Source organism: Sphaerodactylus townsendi, linkage group LG01, assembly GCF_021028975.2.
Source record: "Sphaerodactylus townsendi isolate TG3544 linkage group LG01, MPM_Stown_v2.3, whole genome shotgun sequence".
NCBI lineage: Eukaryota > Metazoa > Chordata > Lepidosauria > Squamata > Sphaerodactylidae > Sphaerodactylus > Sphaerodactylus townsendi.
The window spans coordinates 19,896,544-19,914,570 of record NC_059425.1 but is presented as its reverse complement, the minus strand read 5'-3'; positions in this window follow the sequence as shown (position 1 = coordinate 19,914,570).

The window sequence follows — 18,027 nt, the reverse complement described above, 5'->3', positions numbered from 1 at the left end:
GCAAACTGATGTTGGAAAATTAGTTCAGGTCTACATGATACATGGGAGTCTTCTCTCCTTTGCTCTCGCTACTGTCAGCTCACCAGTGGCATCTCCAAAATTTGACTATGCTGTCTCTGAGCACATGCAGAGCTCCTTCTTTGCAAAACCTTTTGTATTTCTTGTTTTTAAATAAATTTTTATTGCTTTTCCAGAAAGTTGAGGGATTTATACATCAATACATCAAAGTTTGAGAGCGCAAAATTGTCGTACTTAAGAAAAAACAATAAGAATGTGTAATAATATAAACTGAACTAATACATTTGCTTTGCTACTCATCTAGTATGATTTCCCTTCCTTTCTCCTCCACCTTTCCTCCCCTCCCTCCCTCAAAAACTGTTCCCCCCCTGACTTCCCTTCTACATTTCTTTCATGGATTCATAAAGTAACTAATTTTCCTAATTATTACATCTAAGAACAATAGTCAGGAAAAAATGCAACACATAAAACTACAATTAAGAAGGTAATTAAATTACCTAAGCCTATAGTAAGTGGGACGACATTTTATATACTTTAATTACATAATTAATCCATGGCTGCCAAGTTTGGTAATATTCATCAGTTGACTTTCCTTTAAGGTTAAAAGATATTTTGTCCATTATATATAGTCTTTGGACTTTATTTCTCCAGTCTTCCAGATCCGGTATCTTCCCTCACTTCCATTGTTGTGCTAGAACTATCCTTGCTGCGGAGAGCATATGGAATATCAAATATTTACAGTGAAAAGGAAATCTTACTTTCGACATAGCTGGACCCAGCAGATAAGTCCCCATAGTTTTTTTAAACTGAATTTTAGTTATATCAACGATCTGCAAATGGATCTCTGCCCAATATTTCTTTACCCTCTTACATGACCACCATAAATGTTGAAAAGTCCCTTGTGCTTCCCCACATTTCCAACATAGAGGTGAAATCTTAGGGTTGATTTTATTCCAAGTATTGGGAGTCATATATATTCTATAATACATTTTGATGTTGTTCTCCCATAGAGCTGAGCTTGGCGTGAGGCTATATATCTCTTTATAATATCTGAACCTTTTGTATTTCTTAAAAAAGAACTTTATAAAAAAAGTTGGGAAACAAAGAAGCTTTCTCCCTGCCTTTACTTTGCATTGCAGCTTTCAGAAGGATGAAATTCTGCCTAGACTGGTAAATTACTGGCCAACGAATAACCCCCTCAGCAAAGAAACAATATCATAAGAGTGCTAATTCTGCTATGTGGAAGTCCTAAAACATATTACATTTTTATCCCATCTTTCCTTCAAGGAACTCAGGGTAGCATACGTAGTTCTTGCTTACTTCATTTTACACTTCCAACACCTCCGTGAGGTAGATCATGTGCCTAGTCTGAAACCATCCAGCAAGTTTTGCGAATAAGTGGAGATTGGAATTCGGGTCCCCCAATCGCAGGCTGGGAAAGTGGTAGTAATTTCTACCCTGCTTGGAAGCTGAACTTGGCAACAAAGAGAGGCACTACATGTCTGAAAATGTAACTCTCCATTGCTGCCACAACACCAATTCACAAGTTGGGGTGGATAGCCTCAGAGGTGTATTATCCTAGAAGTTCCCCCAACAAAACAGCAAAATGGTTGTTGTGTGTTTTCCGGGCTGCGTGGCCGTGGTCTGGTAGATCTTATTCCGAACATTTCACCTGAATCTGTGGCTGGCATCTTCAGAGGTGTACTCCTCTGAAGATGCCAGCCACAGATGCAGGCGAAACGTTAGGATCAAGATCTACCAGACCACGGCCACGCAGCCCGGAAAACACACAACAACCAGTTGTATCCGGCTGTGAAAGCCTTCAACAATACATAATAGCAAAATCCTCCACAGTGACATCTTGCTAATACTGTCTCTAGTTTTTTGGGGAATACATAAACTTTCTTAACTCGTGGCCTTGTGGGAAGTTACTATGCCATTTGATTTAATGACAGCTGATATCACAATGCAAGTATTATTTGATACAATACCAAATGTTAACTTGCTGGCATGGAACTCTGAACTAGAAAGAAAAGTCAGCAATGTTGGTGGTTTTTCCCTCCGATAACATAGGGGCACCAAATAATGGTAGAGTTGCCAACCTCCAAGTAAGACCTGGAGATCTCCCAAAATTACAAGTGATTTCCAAACTACCAAGATCAGTGGACTCTAATCTAGAGAACCAGGTTTAATTCTCCACTCCTTCACATGAGCAGCAGATTCTTATCTAGTGAACTGGATCTGTTTCCCCACTCTTCCACATGAAGCCTGCTGGGTGACCTGGGGCTAGTCACAGTTCTCTCAAAACTCTCTCAGCCCCACTACCTCACAAGGTGCCTTTCATGGAGAGGGGAAGGGAAGGAGTTTGTAAGATGCTGTGAGACTCCTTTCAAGGTACAGAAAAGCAGGGTATAAGTCCAAACTCTTCTTCTAAGGAAAATCTGCTTTTGAAGGTGGTCCCAAGGTGGTCAAGAAGGGTCCCACACTTCTGGGGCAATTCCGCACACGAGTAAAATAGGTTCGACCCAGTTCCCTGAGAAGGGTACTAACCTAGGTCAAAGCCATTGTTGTTCCCCACTGCAACCAGCTTGATCCCAGCTCGGAGGGCAGAATCATCCTGTGCCTCTTCGCCGCTCCATTCCGATTGGCTACTGTTCTACGGCCATGTTCCGTCTATCCCCACACACGTTATAAAAAAACTGCCACAGGAATGGAGAGGGACAAAGGTGGCATTTTTTGATTGGCCAGCTGTGCACATGCCCGAAACACTCAGCTGTGATTGGCTGAATGGGGGACTCCTGGCACCAGAGATTCCGCACTTTACTGGAATCGAGCTGAGTTCAAGCATGGTTCCCTGAAAAAGTAGTAGTTCCTAACTGGAGTTGGAAATTTGACCGTTACATGGGGCAAAGCTGGTACAAAACCATGTCGATCCCAGTGGCTGTGCGGAGCACTTAGGTCGAATACAGCTCGAACTTAGGTCGATAACCCAAGTGCGGAATCGACCCTGGTTTCCCACAAACTATACAAAGCTGAACTATTCAAATGGGCCTTTCTGCACAGGTTGCAGAATAAGGTTGCACTGTACAAGACAGTTCACATACTTCCTTAAATACATGACTAGAAACTATGGTTTGTGCTGTTGTGTACAGCTTACTGTAAGGAGGATCCTAATATGTAATTATGAATTGTCATGTGATTACCCCTGCCATGCTTCAGTTTTTTTCTGGTTGGTCCCAGGCTTCTACAATCTAAATGCATTGGTAACTGAATGTCTCATTTTGTGGATTATACTGACTCACTCTGTGTAATGCGCCTCACAAAGAGGATAAATAAACAAAGCGTCTCCGTTTCTAAGAAAAAGAGGTGCTTCCTGATTCTGCCTTCAGGATTTCTTTTTGGGTTGTGTTTCAGTGGTGCGTACAAAAACGGTGACCTCGGTGGACCGAAAAGACCAAATGTAAAATTGAAAGTACCAGCAACAAAACATATGTGTGCGGGTGGGGAAAAGAAAGATCGGAGGATTTGCAGAATGGAGTAGAGCCTCTCCGCAAAGACTCATTTGGAATTCCAGTGTCAGGGAAGAAATTTGGGTGGAGAAAACTTCATAAGCATATTTGAGCATTTAAAGAGGGTTTAAAAATCTTTTAATGTTTAAACCTTGTGGCTGCCATAAAATGGCTGCTACAGGATCTGGAGCCTTCTACAAAATGGTTGCTCCAGCTTACCTTCAGCCATGTAGCAAAGATCCATATAGCGTGACGGCAGCTGCCGCCAAAGCAACGTTATAAAAAATCTGCGCAGCACACCAAATCAACACGCCAGTGATCAATCAGTCTTGCTTGGCAAAAGCTCCTGTATCTTCCCTTCCCACTTTTAAAAAACATTTGGTGGGCAACCAGTCACCAGAAAAGGTGTTGGTGGGCACTATGGTGCCCTTCTGTATTGCCATATATGCCAGGGTGAACATCATGTCATATATATTGGCCTCCTGCACAGTGGTGGGATCCAAAAATTTTAGTAACAGGTTCCCATGGTGGTGGGATTCAAACAGTGGCTGAGCGCCAATGGGGCTGGGTGGGACACAACAGGGGCGTGGCCAGGAATTCCGGGGGCGGGGCATTAATCATTTCTCTGTTACTGTAAAAAACTCTTACTGTTAAAAAAAACGTTCCTAATTTCCAGCTGGTATCTTTCTGTCCATAATTTAAACTCATTCTAGCAAGTCCTATCGTCTACTGCCAACAGAAACAACTACTTCTCCTCTAATTGACTGCCTGTCAAATACTTAATACTTTCAAATACTTAATTTTGTTTCTAGAAATCAAAAGAAGGATACTTTCCTTAAACAAGGAACTTTACCATATTTCTAAAACATGTTTTTAAAACAGCCCAACAACAGGGAGAATTATCCCATTTTCTACCTTCGCTAACCAGCCACATAGGAAACAACAGGACTTTATGATTTTTGGACCTAATGGAATTTCTAACGGAAAAGCAGACCCAATTAGTAACCCTCTCTCGGCACACACAAATAATTAGTAACCCACTCTCGGGAACTGGTGAGAACCTGCTGGATCCCACCTCTGCTCCCGTGGGTCTGTGAGGGAACTCGGGTTTTATTGTTTATTGTATTATTATTGCTTAATAATTGTGCTGATGTTTTATGGTTGTAATGGTCTTAAGCGTTTCACTGTATGTTTGTTTTTATTGATTGTACGCCGCCTTGAGCCATTTTTGGGATGGGCAGCCTAGAAACCTGAAAATAAAATAACATAAATAAATAAAATAAACGGTGGACAAAAATCAACAATTCTTATAAGAGATCCTTGCACACAACCCCATAAACATAGCAGCGCAGCACCTTCAGGGCCAGGCCTCCAAATGTTTCGAGCAGCCAATTTTGGTAGGATTACAAGGACCGGACGAGAGATTGGTCTGCATCTGGATTTCTCCCTGGAGGCCTCTGGAGGCCACATTTTAACAGGAGACCCTGCTTTCTCGCTCCCACAGTAAAGTCTGACCGTGCAGAGCACCTTGGCTCCACTCCAGGCCTCCCGCTGGCCTCCTGGGAGTCTCTTTTAAGAGCCCCTGTCCAGGGAAACTGCGTACAGACTCATCGGGGTTTCTTTTTCTTTTACAGCCAGCTAAACGAAAAGGAAACCAGCAGGGCACGAAGGCGGCCCAGGTGCAAGCAGGCCCTCACAGGCTGGTTCCTCTTTGGCGGCACAGTGAGTCACAAACAGCCTGTTGTGAAGGGGACCGGCTGGTCAGGAGGAAAAAAGCAGTACCCCCCCCCCCTCCTCTTCGCCCAGCATGAGTTGGTGGGAAAGAAAAAGGCAGAACTGAAGAGAAGTTCTTTTTGGAAAACACACACACACATTCCTATGCCTTGCAGGCAAGCCAGCTCACTCTCTGGCCCCGTCAGTCATATGCTCCTGCCCCGCACAAGGCCTTGGCAAAGCGGGCGGATTTTGAAAGGGCTGAGCTAGCAGGGAAACCGATGCTCTCTCACGTGACAGCTGCACGCCACTCCAGGCACATTCCGACAAAGAGGACATTCACACGCGGCCAGCCCCCAGAAATAGTCCACATTTCATAAACAAGCTAGGCTGGTTATTGAACCTAGGGGTGGGGTTACACAGAGTTGAGGGCCCTTCCAGATACTCCTAGGGTAATTTATCACCGGTCCAGGCTTCTACAGAACCACTTCTCTGGCCGCCCTTAGTGATTAAAGTTCTCCTTTCCGCAGCCGAGCAGGGAAGCTTTGGGAAGGCTGGAAGAATGTTTCCTGGCTTGCCTGTTCTCCCTCTGCCAGAGTAACAGAGCTACGCCTCTGCGCAAGAATGAGTCCTGATCATTTCCACATGAGGATGCCAACCTCCAGGTAGGACCTGGGCATCTCTTGGAATTGCAGCTGATATCCAGACTACAGAGATCTGACCCCCGGGGAGAAAATGGATGCTTTGGAGGGTGAACATTATGGCACTGTACTTCACTGAGACCCCTCCACCTCTGAGCCAGTGTGGTGTAGTGGTTAAGAACTGGTGCGCTCTAATCTGGAGAACCAGGTTTGACTCTCCGCTCTGCCATGAGCTGTGGAGGCTTATCTGGGGGACCAGATTAGCTTGTGCACTCCAACACATGCCAGCTGGGTGACCTTGGGCTAGTCACAGTTCTTCGGACCACTCTCAGCCCCACCCACCTCACATGGTGTTTGTTGTGGGGGGGGGGAATATAAATCCAAACTCCTCTTCTTCTCTACATCTCTGGGGGTTTCCCAACCTAGATCTGGCAGCAGTGGCGTAGTGCCAGTAGGGATGGGTGGGGCACAACGCCCTAGGCGGAGCAGCAGAGGGGGTGGGGCCGGGCCACGGAGGGGGCGTGGATGGGCCTTCCGGGGGCATTCCAGGGCGGGGGCTGACGGCACCGCAGCAGGGGCGCATGGTGCACACACACCCCGGGCGCCATTCCCCTTCACTCTGTCTCTGTCTGGCAGCTATACCCACCCCCAATCCTACCAGTGGCAACCCTGTTTCCACAAATCCATTTGTAAGTTTTTGCAGCACGTTTAATATATCCCACAGAGCTGGCAGAGAGAGGCTGTATCTGATTTATGCAACCATGTGGGTGGGGCCAAAAATGCGGGTACCTATTGCATGTCTGTTTGATTCATTGCTCTGGCCTCATATCCTGCCAATCAGCCTCTATTGGTGTCTGAGAATATAATTATTTTACACTCTACACAAGATTTGTTCCAGTCGTTCAGTAACACTCAACACCAGAACGACCTGCTTCTTGTGCTATGCTACACCAAGACAGCTTGGGTCACCCGAGCCAAGCCTTCTGAAGGTCCCGCCTGCAAATGGCCCATTCACATGCAATCTCTGTGGTGGCTCCTATCTTATGAAACGATCTGCCTGAGGAGGTCAGGAAGGCCACACACATTCTGCAGACCACATGAAACAGAAATGTTCAGGAGGTAAGAGTTGTCAGCTGAGGGTTAGGAAATACCAGGAGATTTTAGGGGCGGAGCCTGGGAGGGGCTTAAGGAGGGGAGGAGCCTCAGCAGGGTACCATAGAGTCCACCTTCCAAAGCTACTGTGTTCTCCAGGGGAGATGATCTTGATCATCTGGAAATCAACTGTAATAGCCGGAGATCTTTGGGTGCCACCTGGAGGTTGGCAACCTTATCAGGAGGACAATATGCTGCCACAGGAGGTGGTGATGGCCACTAACCTGGTTAGCTTTAAAAAGGGCTTGGATAGATTTATGGAGGAGAAGCCGATCTATGGCTACCAATCTTGATCCTCCTTGATCTCAGATTGCAAATGCCTTAGCAGACCAGGTGCTCAGGAGGAGCAGCAGCAGCAGAAGGCCATTGCTTTCACATCCTGCATGTGAGCTCCCAAAGGCACCTGGTGGGCCACTGCGAGTAGCAGAGTGCTGGACTAGATGGACTCTGGTCTGATCCAGCAGGCTCGTTCTTATGTTCTGATGTTCTTATTCTTATCAAAGGTTAGAACTGCAGCGTAATGGAATGGATGAGGACGTCACTTTTCTAAGGCAAATGGGATTGTAGTCTATTGTATTTGTGTTGTATTTGACTGCACTATGATCTTTTTTTGCACAGCTATTATAAAGTGTCATGGGAACATCTTGAAAAATAGCATCTTCTCATTTTTTGTCTCGACAGCACAGTCAAGTAAACCATTTGAGGAGACAGGTTTTTTTTTCTCCCTCCCGATCTGCAAAGCTCTCACTTTCGTTTTCCGCCATTTTCTGATAACCTGAATCCTCCGTGCTGCCTGCCATTTGGTGAGGTCCCCCTGGGGCGTTTGATCTGCTGGCATCGAAGCTGGGCATTTTTTTAGTAAATAAAATACATGAATGGACTTAGTTTCTCCTGCAGATTACGGCAAAGTGTCGTTTCCCTGTTTTTTAATTTTTCAGGGAGGTTGGTTTGAAGCTACGAAGACTCATGAGAATTTCATATTGAGTCTTTGTAGTTTCAAAGCTACCCCCCTGAAAATTAAAAAGGTGGTGGGGGGGGACATGTTGCCATAATTGGCAAGGGAAGCTGAGTCCATTTATGTATTTTATTCGCTAAAAAGGTGCCCATCTGTAATGCCAGCAGAGCAAACGTCCCAGGGCAGTGATGGCGAACCTTTTCGAGACCGAGTACCCAAATTGCAACCCAAAACCCACTTATTTATCGCAAAGTGCCAACATGGCAATTTAACCTGAATACTGAGGTTTTAGTTTAGAAAAAACAGTTGGCTCCGAGCCATGCGTTACTTGGGAGTAGGCTTGGTGGTAGTCGGTGGTTTTGCTTTGAAGCAACCGTGCAACTCTTCCAACGGGTGAATCACGACCCTGGGAGGGTTTACTCAGAAGCAAGCCCCGCTGCCAGAAACCAAGCTTACTCCCAGGTCATGCTTTAGTTCTTCACATGAAAATCAGCAGGGTTTAACAGCGCTTAGCAGGGTTACCTACACTGCTTCCCCAAAACTAGGTCTTAGGTTTAATGCTAACAATCGAGCCCAACGGCCCAGGCCAGCCTAGATGTGGGGGGGCACTCTGTGCATGAGTGCCCACAGAGAGGGCTCTGAGTGCCACCTCTGGCACTCGTGCCATAGGTTCGCCACCACTGTCCCAGGGGAACGTCACCAAATGTCAGGCGGCACAGAGGATTCAAGTATCAGAAAATGACACGCAGGAGAAAACAAAAGTGAGCATTTGCAGATCGGGCGGGAGAAATAAGACATTTTCTGCTCTCTGCACAGCATGTAGGGAACGCCTTGACCCTGTCTTGGGAAGCAAAGATCGCTAGTTTAAATCAATTTATGCAGCTGCACAAGTCGCTCGGCGACCCTTGTCTTCTCCCCATAATTCTCTCCTAGGGTTGGAACAAGACTATCCAGAATGTTCCCAGCATTCAGTTGTTCGCTCCCAATGCAATAACTGCCTGTTGCATCTCTGAGTCACATCTCTGGCTTTGTCCCCCCCTTCCAATCAAGAGGCACGCCCAGGTCAGTGACTCACAGAGGAAAAGCAGGAAGATGGGCTCTGCCTCTGAGGGCAGCTAATTGAAAGCTGGATTGCAATTTGCAATAAGGTAATTGACTTTCAGAGGGACGCAATGCCTCCAGCATTGATTCGGAATTGCAGGAATGTATGGGCGATGCTGCTCTAGCAACACTTGAGATCTTGAAAGGTAGACAGAAAGTGGAATACGATAGCAGTGGCAGAAAGATGGGGTCAGTACACAGCCACAGTGACAGGCAGATAGATCTTTGCGCTGCCCCTTGTAGGGGTCATTCCTCTCTTCTTACTCAGGGCTTGGGGATTGCCCTGCTAGGTCAGGTCGAGGGGGACCCACTGAATCCAGCGTTGCATTGCCAGACGTGCGGTGACCAGCTTTGGGAAATTCACAAGCTCAGTCATAAAGACAACACCTTCTTTCCTGTTGCTTCTCCCCCCCCCCCCCCCAATCTAGAACTCAGGGGAAGACAACCTCTGAATAGAAAGGCTCTGTTTAGCTAGTGTGTCTAGCAGCTGTCAATCAATTGGTGCTGCAGGAAAATCTAAGTGTGCCTTTGCTGGACAAAAACCACCTAAACCAGTATCCTGCTTCCTACAGTGTCCAGCCAGATGCTTCTGGAACAAGGTTGGTTTGAAAATTCCTGGAAATTGGGGGTAGAGCTTGAAAAGGGAAGGGTCAGGACCTCAGTGTGATGGAATGCAGTGACGTACCGCCTATAGGAACATGGGGTAACCCATGTTCCAGGGCGCACACCTTGTAGTTACATGGGGGGGGTGTGCCAGGCAGCTCCCCCTGTACCAGGATGCCACTTGCTGCCACTCGAAGGCCAGGCCCAGCAGGTAGGCGTCTACCCCGTTGGGAATCATGCTGGCATTGTTTGGATGCGCTGGCGGTGCCCAGCTGGTGCTGAGGTTGGCCTCTGCTGTGCAGCCGGGAGCCCCCCCCCCTGCAAAGAGGAGGGCAGGAGCCGACTTGCCCCTGCAGCACACACCAGAGCCGCCCACCAGAGCCGCCACAGTAAGGGGGGCATGGGTGGGGGGCAGGGGGGCGCTGACCCCAGTACAATGCCATCAAGTCCACCCTTCAAAACAGCCGGTTGTCTCCAGAAACTGAGCTCATCCATTTGGAGATCGGTTGTCATTCCAGGAGATCTCCAGGCCCCATCTGGCAGTTGGCAACCGTAATAGGAAGCCCACAAACAGGTCACCAAGTTAATCCTGACTTCAGTTGGGAAAGCTGGGATATAAATTTAATAAAATAAAAAATAAACAAATCCCAGCTGTCTGTCTCCCAGCGTCTAGCATTTTCAGGTATATTGAGCATGGGACCCTTGCTGACTGTCCTGCCTCTGGCTGCAGCAATCCTATAATAAGCAGTAACTGTGCCTTCCCCCATGTGCTCCAGAGAGGGGAGGAAAGCCCTGACCGGAGGCGAACAGCTTAAAAAGCCATGGAGGTATTTCCGGCCTCCCATGATTTCACCAAGCGCCGCCACATCTGGAGTGAATCGAGCTGTTGCTCCGGCAATGCGGTCTTTCCAACATTCCAGAGAGCCTGGTTGCTTTCCCGCCCTCCCTGCTGCTTCGGTCCACCACCAGATCCTGGAGTGCGGCTCCCGATGCAGCCCTCTCAATGAAAGCAGCGATGTCTTTGATGGTGCACAAGTGTTTTTTAATGGGGCCACCTTGGAAACTGTCCTTCGACTGTTTAGAGAGAGATGGCCAGTTTCCCAGAAGCATCTGGCTTGGCTGGTGTTGGAGAGATCACAGCATCGTAAAAGCTCTGCTGGCTCACGCTGAAGGGCCACAGTCAAGTCCAGGATCCTGTTTTTGTGGGCTCCTCAAATGGCAGCTGCAACCTTCCCTGGTGCTTCTTTGTGCCTCTAGCACAGGGGTCACCAACATGGTGACTGCAAGAGCCACGGTGCCCACCAACGTCTTTTCTGGCACCCGCCAAGTGTTTTTAAGGAAGTAGCAAGGGCCAGGTAGGGCTTTTGCCCAGCCAGGTTTCTGATTGACTTGGAGATCTGACTGGCTGTGCAGATTTTTTAAAATGTTGTTTTGACAGTAGTTGCCACCACAGCACAATCTGCACTGTGTTACTGAAGTTAAGCTGCGGCAGCCATTTTGTGGCTGGCTCTGCCTCCTGTGGCGGCCATGTTGTGGCAGCCATTTCGTTGCTGCACCCACCGGGCTGAGTCAGGATTTCAAATGTGCCCACGGGCTCTAAAATGTTAGGGGGCCCTGGTGTACCATCTGGAATTGAGTGGCAGACTGCCTCTGAAATTTCACCTGTCAGAGGAACTCGTGAAGCTACATTCAACTGAGCCAGCCACAACATTCAATTTGTGAAACTAAATTCGACTGTCACCAGTGGCAGTTCTTCTGGATTTCAGGTAGAGGCCTTTCCCATTACCTGCTACCTGATGCTTGTAACTGGAGATGCTGGGAATTGAACATGGGACCTTCTGCATGCAAATTAGGTAGCTTGTCAGTGATTTATGGCTTCACCCCTCAGCAACCCTACACCTAGTGGTAATAAATCACATTCATTTATTAAATCCTGTTTGTCAGCAGACTTCTTTGCACCACCATATGCATAAATCAGAAGTCTCCAGGACTGAAGAAATGGTTGTAAGGTTGTCCCTGGAGATTCCTACCACTAGGGGAAGAGGGAGGGGCATGGATCCATATTAAAGGAGGGTATGCCTCAATATTTCTTTACAAAAAAGCTTTGCTGTCTCTCCAGAGTCTTGCTTGAGCTGGCTCACAGAAAAAGCAGGACAATGAAACCATACATATGTTAAAAATAAACGAACAAAAACATGCATGAGCATTAAAAACATTCCGTAAAAGCATAAAAACAAAGCCAAAGTCATTTTATAAAGTTATTATGGAAGAACAGCCCTCAGGCTCCAAATAATGTTAAAAGATTAACACTTCAGTTAACAGCCTAGGTAAAAAAAAATAAATGTTTTCATCTGGCCTCTAAAAGAGAATAGGGCAGTCGTCAGATGAGATTCAAGGTCATCTATCTCTCTGGTTGGCATCCATCTCACAGCAAGGGGCACAGAGAGCAGGGCTTGTAGGGAGGCTCTGAACTGGTGGGCTATGGGCATGTGCAGAGTGTCACCACTGGTCATTGACTTCAGCTCCAGGCAAACCAGATAGAAAATTTCACATAAATGTGACAGCCACACAGACTGGCCAACCTGGGGGAGTGGGGCAGACTTACTTCTAGAGTTGACATAGCCTTGTACTAGCGCGGTGCCCACTCCACCAGCACAAGGGGCAAATGCGCTGGCAAAGGGGCCAGATACATGGGCGCCTGGGAGCCACTTGGCTCTGTGGCGCCTAATCACAGATGCAGCAGCCATGCCCCAGCCCCGTTGGTGCAGGATGTTGCTCCAGCATGACTGGGGGCGCTCCAGAGCCATGGCCCGGAGTGGAGCCAACATAAGCCAGGAGCAGCGGTGGTGTAGGAGGTTAAGAGCTCGTGTATCTAATCTGGAGGAACCGGGTTTGATTCCCAGCTCTGCCACCTGAGCTGTGGAGGCTTATCTGGGGAATTCAGATTAGCCTGTACACTCCCACACACGCCAGCTGGGTGACCTTGGGCTAGTCACAGCTTCTCGGAGCTCTCTCAGCCTCACCTACCTCACAGGGTGTTTGTCGTGAGGGGGGAAGGGCAAGGAGATTGTAAGCCCCTTTGAGTCTCCTGCAGGAGAGAAAGGGGGGATATAAATCCAAACTACTACTACTACTACTACTACTACTACTACTACTACTACTCTTTCTTCTTCTTCTTCTTCTTCTTCTTCTTCTTCTTCTTCTTCTTCTTCTTCTTCTTCTTCTTCTTCTTCTTCTTCTTCCACCCAGCCTTTGCCTCCAGGGACACCAGTACCAGGGACTTGGCGTAAGTCCTTTAAGCCCAGTGAAGGGTTTTCTGGCAGCGAGGAGGCTTCCTTTGTTCCTTGCCTCCCCATGCTGCTGAAAGGCCCTCTTGGAGCTGACAGGGCAGTGCTACTGTGGTGCCGCATCCTACCACTGAGGACTCCTGAATTGTGCTGTTACCACTTGTCAGACTTCCCCACTTTCTTCTCTTTAAGGTCAAGTGGGACTTCCAAGAAAACACATTAAAAATAGCCTTGCTGGCTTAGAGATAATGGAGTTTCTCCAAGGAGGTCCTTGTCCAAGATTGGTAGCAGATGCCTGGGGGGGTCAGAATATGTGGCGGGGAGGGAGCTATGTAAGCTTGTGCCAGATGCCCACCCTTTGAAACGGCCATTTTTGTCCTGAAGAACTGGTCTCTGCAGTCTGGTGATCACTTGTAATTTTAGGAGAGCTCCAGGCCTCACCTGGAGGCTGGCAACTCTACCTAGAGGTCCCACTGTCCATTTCTCCAGCCACCTGCATGGTGACGAAACATTAAACTGATATCTACAGGTCCCTGTGACTCAAGAAACACGTTTTCACACCTTGTTATCATAAAACTGCACTCAAATCTCCAGAGGAGAAACACAAATGGTCATAATATAAATGCATTTCCTGATGGATGCATCTGTCATCACGGGACACTTTTGCTTTGGCTTGAAAGACGTAACTCTTTAATTACTCTTTCAGTCAGATTCTGCATTAGATTCTGGAATAGTGAAAGTTCGTCAAAATTGGCAGGGGAGGAAGGGAGTCCCCAGTTCAAATATCGCCTCTGCCACAAATTAACTTAGGTGACCTTCTCTCTCCACCTCAGCTCTCTGTACCCCATTTGCAATACAGGGATAATAATATTGGTCTACCTCAAGGGCCCCCCAGCAGGGCGCCCATGAGTGCCAGGGTGCCTGCTGACACCTTTCGTGGCATCCTTCAAGAATTGTTAGAAAGTGGGTGGGAGCAGGTGGGCTTTTGCCCAGCAGGGGTTCTGGTGGGAGCACAAAGATCTTCATTGTGTGTCTGAAGTTAAGCAGTGGCGGCCATTTTGTGGCTTCCCCAGCCTCCTAGAGCAGATATTTTGTGGCCACCATTTTGTGACTCTGCCTACAATGCTGTGTCAGAATTGCAAAGGTGTCCATAAAGGCTGGATAACTCTGGTCTGCCTTATAGGGCTGTTGATTGTAATCCTAATCAAATAATTTACCTAAATTGCTAATTAATATTATTGAAATTCTGCAGAAATTAACAGACTGCCTGGTTCATCATTTATTTCCCTTTCCTTTGTTATTACACGAAAGGGGGTTTGATGCCCATTGTCTCACAATTCTTACTACTCTGTGTACTTTTTAAAAAGCAAAGCTTTTCAATGTATATTGATGTTCCCATTTGGGAAGTGAATTAAGAAAGCACTTAATTCACATAATACAGAATTGCCTTATGCGACTCACTGCCACAAGATGTGTCAATGGGTCCTAATTTAGAAAGCTCTTTTTAAAAAGGATTAGATAAATTTCTGTGGAATAGGCCAATCAAAAATTAGCATCCATGCAGATTAAATGGTCTCTTTTTGGTCAGATCCAGTATACCTGTGAATTCTGAGGGGTGCAAATTAACAATGGAAGTCACGGCCTTCATCCCCATCTGTGAGCTTCGCAAAGGCATCCAAAGATTCATAAGGCTGCACTGGTGAGGTGTAGCAGGCAGTTCCTGTGCCATCCGAAGGTGTACAGCTGTGAGCAAAGTTAAATCCAATTAGATTATTACAATGCAAATTGAGAGGAAACCAGACATCTTGCATGAAACTGACAGTGTAATCTTCGAGTCTGTCACACCCTGCTCAGTTCACTGATTTAGAAGGGCATGACTCCGTTTAGGATTTGCACTGTTGATCTTGTATGTCAGGGAACTACAGCACTGTACCTGATTGATGAGGGAGAGCATGCAGAAAGAGACAGGCAATGCCTCCATCTTATTTATATTAAAGATTCCACAATCCCAAATCCAGTCTGGATCAGACCCTTAAAACCAGGAGGGTGGAAGCAGGCATTTACACAGTCCCCCCCTTCTATGTGAATGTTTGGGGATGACCAGTTCCTGGAGTCAGCCCTGAGGCTAATGAAGGGACAGACAGAGACACAAATGTCACACCCTCTGCCTGTACATTTTAAAACTGCCCACGCAGGGTTGACACAAGCCCAACCAGTACTGACACATCCAGCAGCGACTTACATATGTCAATGAGCCGTCACCAACCAAGCATCAACAGCTACGGTCGCTCTTCATGGCATTTGTGGGGCCAGTTGATGAAAAAGGGGCACAAGTTTCCCTAGTCCATACCAATTCTTGGACTAGATATAAAAAGGAAGAGATGCATGCTTGAAAACACATTCCCATTTTAAAAAATCCGTGGACATAGAAAGATAGCAACTCAACACATTCCCCATCCAGCTAGCTTTCTGCCTGAAGGGAGACTGCTTTATTTAGGGAGACTGTTTTATGTAGAGAGAGCCAGCATGGCATAGTGGTTAAGAGCAGGACGGATTCTAATCTGGAGAACTGGTTTGATTCCTTACTCCTCTACGTGAGCCGTGAAGTCTTATCTGGTGAACTAGATTTGTTTCTGTACTCCTGCATTCCTGTTTGGTGAGCTTGGACTAGTCACAGTTCTTTGGAACTCTCTCAGCCCCACCTACCTCATAAGGTGTCTGTTGTGGGGAGAGGAACTGAAAGGAGTTTGGAAGCCTCTTTGAGACTTGTTACAGGAGAGAAAGCAGGGAGGGGATAGAACTTCAAACCCTTATTATTATGATTTGCAAGAGGGTTCCAAACTGTAAACCTCTTGTCTGCAGCCTCAAAGTAGTTCAGCCCAGGAAAACAAATTCTGCTGAATTCTGCACCCGCCGTACGTAAGGGCCCAACCAATACAAGACCAAGAGTTGTCAACTTTTTTACTAGTCTGAGCTCCCATGCCTTTACAGTTTCTTAATCTGAAGGTGTTGGCCTGGTATTTTTGTTACCCTTGTGCTATAAAAAGAATCATGAGCTGATTCTTCTATATATCAGGTGATCTGATATATATCTGATGAGAAATAAAATCAGGTTTTTCTGGTCAGTGGCTACACCTTTCACACTGAGCTTCAAGGTGGAGTACATAGTACGAATCAATGTAATCAATGAGATGCGACATCTAATAAGCAATGAAATAGGACTAGGATTCAGTCCTGTGGAATAAGATTAGGACAGAAATCCGAAACAAAGCAAAGAATTTCAGTCATGATATTTTGCACCATGCAGAAAATGGAATTCCGTAAGTATAAAAGAGAGCTTTAAAAGGGGAATAGACAGATTCATGAGAAGAGAGTGGTTCATCAGTGGTTAGCTATGGTTACTAAAAGGAACTGCCACATTCAGAAGCAATCAACCTCTCAATACAACTGTTAAGAGGTAACATCAGGCCTCTGTGCTCTGCTGTTGACTCTCCTGAGTAACTGATTTGCCACTGTATGTGAATAGGATGCTGGACTAGATAGGACACAAGTAGGATTGCCAACCTCAAGGTGGCAGCAGGAGATCTCCCACTGTTATAACTGATTATTACTGATCTCCAGGCAATAAAGATCAATCAACCTGGAGAAATTGGTCGCTTTGGAAGATAGATTTTATGGCATCATATCCCATTGAAGTCCCCCTCAAACCCCACCCTACTCATGCTCCACCCCCGAGATCTCCAAGGGCTTCCCCACCCAGAGTTGGCAACTTAACCACAAGGTCTGATCCAGCAGAGCTTTTCCTGTGTGCTTGAACCAATGCAATGACATCAGATTATATTTATCACACTAGAATGAATTGGCATCATACATATGTTTCAAAATGTCTGATTTGGAAATTACACAGCGAGATGGTGGCAGTGCACTGACGCTGGAAAGGAAACTGGTTAATTCTGCTCTTCGTCCACATAGTTTCACTTAAGGCTGTGCCATTCTGTTGAGATTCAGCTAGAGTTACGAATTTTTTCCTGTCTCTGCTCCGGGGGGGGGGGGGCAGGTCTGTTCACCTTGGTGTGAATTAATGCAGCAAGTGACGGCGCTTTCTCCCATCACTTGATCTCTGTGCCAAGAAAGGTGCTACCGTGCTACATTTCTGGATGAGCGTTTATCACATAATCTGACTGCATTTCAAATGTTAACAGGCATGAAGCATAAAAGCTGAGAAGCTGTGCAAAAACTGTCACATACTAAATACTACTGCATGTTACTTATTCAGTGTTTCCAGATGCTAAACACCATTTCACTTTCCAGATGCTAAACACTATTACACTATTAAACAACAAAAACTGAAGTCACCTACAATTGAACCTCAAATACGGATTTTCCAGGATTTCATTCAGAAAACATCTAAATGAAAGTACAAATCTGCAGAAGAACATTTCAGGGAGTGGAGGATTTTTGTACCAGGCCAAATCAACTACCCCAGGGTACAATCAGTAGTAAGCTTTGCAAGAGTTTAAATTGCAGCCTCACTCTGATTTGTGAACTTTCCACAGCCTCATGCTGAAAACGGTGCCAGGTTCCAATGTTGGGTGCCTCCTGACCAGCACAGAAGGATCCACAATTAGGGTTGCCGGCTCTGGGTTGGGAAACAACTGGAGATTTGAGGGATGGAGCTGAGATGGGTGAGGTTTGGGGAGGGGAGGTGAGGGGAGGGACCTCAATGGGGTATAAGTATAATGCCATAGTGCCCACCTTCCAAAGCAGCTATTTTTTCCTGGTGAGCTGATCTGTGTTGCCTGGATCTCTTTTGTAACCTGGGGAATCTTTAGCCACTACCTGGAATTTGGCCTAGGGGTGTCAAACTCACGGCCCTTCAGATGTTCATGAACTACAATTCCCATCAGTCCCTCCCAACATGAGCATTGGCTATACTGTCAAGGGCTGATGGGAATTGTAGTTCATGAACATCTGGAGGGTCACGAGTTTGACACCTGTGCTAGATCAATTAAATCCCAGTGAATCAGCAGCTATAACCTCCTCTCCTT